This window comes from Canis lupus, chromosome 27 (assembly GCF_011100685.1).
Source record: "Canis lupus familiaris isolate Mischka breed German Shepherd chromosome 27, alternate assembly UU_Cfam_GSD_1.0, whole genome shotgun sequence".
Lineage (NCBI taxonomy): Eukaryota > Metazoa > Chordata > Mammalia > Carnivora > Canidae > Canis > Canis lupus.
The window spans coordinates 18,760,335-18,763,238 of NC_049248.1; the positions used below are offsets into that span (position 1 = coordinate 18,760,335).

General features: G+C 41.6%; 1 pseudogene; it reads right to left on the reverse strand.

Annotated features, from left to right (window-relative positions):
* Window positions 1–617: 617 nt before the first annotated feature.
* Window positions 618–949, reverse strand: LOC100682682 (annotated as a pseudogene).
* Window positions 950–2,904: the final 1,955 nt, after the last annotated feature.

A 2,904-nucleotide genomic window follows, 5' to 3' on the forward strand; every position in this document is an offset into this window, starting at 1 on the left:
TTATTTTTTATTTATTTCTATTTTTATTTAATTTATTTTTTTCCTATTCTCATTTTAATTACTCTTTTCTTCCTTCCTCCCTTTCTTCTTTCTTTTTTCTCTTTCTTTCTTTCTTTCTTTCTTTCTTTCTTCTTCTTCTTCTTCTTCTTCTTCTTCTTCTTCTTCTTCTTCTTCTTTTCTTTCTTTCTTTCTTTCTTTCTTTCTTTCTTTCTTTCTTTCTTTCTTTCTTCTTTCTTTCTTCTTTCTTTTTTTTCTTTTTTCCAGCTTGATTGCTTTCCATTACTGTTTTCCAGGTCACTGATTGGTTCTTAGCTTTCTAGTCTATTTTGCATTCCCTTTAGTATTTATTCATTTTATTTCTTTTATTCTTTTAAAAAAATCTATACCTTTACTTTTCAGTAATTTTGTATTTTTAAGTTTTATTTATTTGTTTAGAGACAGTGTGTGAGTAGGGGGAGGTACAGAGGGAAAGGGAGAGAATATCAAGCAGACTCTGCACTGAGTGCAGAGCCTATTGTGGGGCTTGATCCCATGAACCTAAGATCATGACCTAGCCAAAACCAAGAATCAGACACTTAGCTGACTAAGCCACCAGGTGCCCCTACTTTTCAGTAAGCTTAAATTCTTGAGGGGTACAGCATTACATGGGTGCTGTGGCCAGTGGTTTTAGTGGGAAATTTGCTTTGGAATTTGGCATGAACTGTGCCACTGTTTCCATGAGCATGAGTTACTTTCCCCCAGATTACTCTGGTTTTATTTGGTTTGCACCAGGAGTCACTGTGTTTTTCTTTGGTTTGTACACATAAACACATCTTTTGCCTAGATAGAATTCAGTTTCTTCTCAAGCATAAACATCTTCAATTTTAAGAAGAGCTGTGTGTTCCATCTGGTTCTGGAGACCCCACAGATAGCCAGCAAAATTGGCCTTGGACCACAGCCTTCCAGACATACTCATCATTTTAGGAGTCCTTTCCCAACAGGCCTCCACTGGCTCCAAAATGTTGGAGCTCTTTAGTGTATTTTTAATTTCAGTTATTGACTTCTTCTTTTCTGATTGGTTCTTACTTAGGTTTTCTGTCTCTTTGTTGAGGGTCTTACTGAAGTCCTCCATTCTTTTCTCATGTCTAGTGAGTATCTTTATGACCATGATTTAAAATTCTCTATGGGGCATGTTATTTATCTCTTTTGCTTAGGTCTCTTGCTGTTATTTTGTCCTGTCCTTTAATTTGGTACGTATTCCTCTGTCTCCTCATTTTGTCTAGCTCTCTGTGTCTATGTGGTAGGAAAGTTAGCTATGTATCCTGCTCTTTAAGTAGTGGCTTTTTGAAGAAGAGTCCTGCAGTGCCCTGCAGCTCAGTGTACCCTGTTCACCAGAGCCTGGCACTTCAGAGGTGTCTCCCATGGGTGTTGCCTGTACCCTATTCTTGTGGCTAAGCCATATTTGCATTTAGTCCAGTTGTCTGTAATGGCTCTCTTTGCCCAGGGTGGGCGGCATTTGGTCCCTGTATTGTTAATGGGCCAGTCTGGGGCTGTCTTGGGCTTGAGCTGGGTCAGACCAGGCATTTGCCAGCTGCAGTTGAACAGGACTGCCTGAGTATTCTTCCTGTGTTGTCTCCTGAGCAGCTTTTGTTGCTAGGCAGGGCATATAGTCAGACTGGGTGCCTTCCCCCAGTCTACTGCTGAGGTCACTTTCAGACTGGTGTGTGTGGTTATCTTCCATTCTCCCTGGGGCAGGATTCACTTTGGGGTGGTTCTAACCCCTGTTAGGGCTGCTTGAACATTGCTACACTTGTGGTGCTACTTTGGATGGACTTCTGCTGAGGGCGTGTTGGAGGGAGTGGGTCTGTAGGACAGCATGGAGGCAGAGGTGCATGGTGTTAGCAGGATTTGTGCTGATCTGGTCTGCTATGAGAGGTGACCTGGAACTTCTCTGGAAAATTCCTGCTGAGGTTGGGTTGAGGGGCACTGGTTAACAGAAGAGCATGGAGGTGAGGTGTGCTGTCAGCAAGCTAGGTGGACAGTGTTCATGCTATTTCTGCTGGTGTTTGTGTATTTAAGCTGGGTGGGGGGAAGGAAATAGTGCCCATCATTTTTTTGTTGTTGTTTGTTTATTTTGTTTTGGGGGAAGTTTCCCAAAGATCCTTGTCTTGCCTCTGTAGCACATGCTTTGAGATTAGTAAAGAGGTGTCTCTCCGGTATACCCCCAGAATTTTTTTATATGCTACTTCTATGCTGTATCTCTATGGCACTGTTTGTTGTGCTTTATCTTTAATGGTGAGGCCTCCATTTCCTATCTCTCTCCAGCTCTGCTAGTGCTGACTTCCTTATTATAAAGTTCTAGGTGTTAAGCCCTGTTGATTATAAGGACTCATGATGTTAACCCCCTCTGATTTTCAAAGCCAAATGTTGTGCAGATTTGTCTTCCCTGTTGTGGGTCCTTTGTGCCAGAGATGTCTGGTTGGGGTCTCCTCCTTTGTACCCATGGCATGCTTTTTTTCCTGCAGATAATCCTACAGGTCAGTTTGGCTTTAAACTGCACCTCTGCCTTTCTTACCCTCTTTGATGTGGCTCTTCTCTACATTTAGCTGTGGAGAGTCCCTTTTGCCAGTTTTTGGGGTTTTTTTGGGTTATTTCCACTGATGTGGGTGTTATCTGGGTGTATCTGTGGGATGAAGTGAGTCAGATATCCTCCTACTCCACTGTCTCCTTTCATAGCACCATATACTTTTAAAAAGCTATCTTTCCCTCACTGATTTGAGATGTTGTACATATTTGGGCCTATTTTTGGACTTTGTGTTCCATTGGCGTCTATGTCTATTTGCATGGCTATAATATAGAATTTTTTTTTCCTCATGAAGCTCTAAATAATTAAAAAGAGTTGTAGAAGCCTATCAACCACAGGGG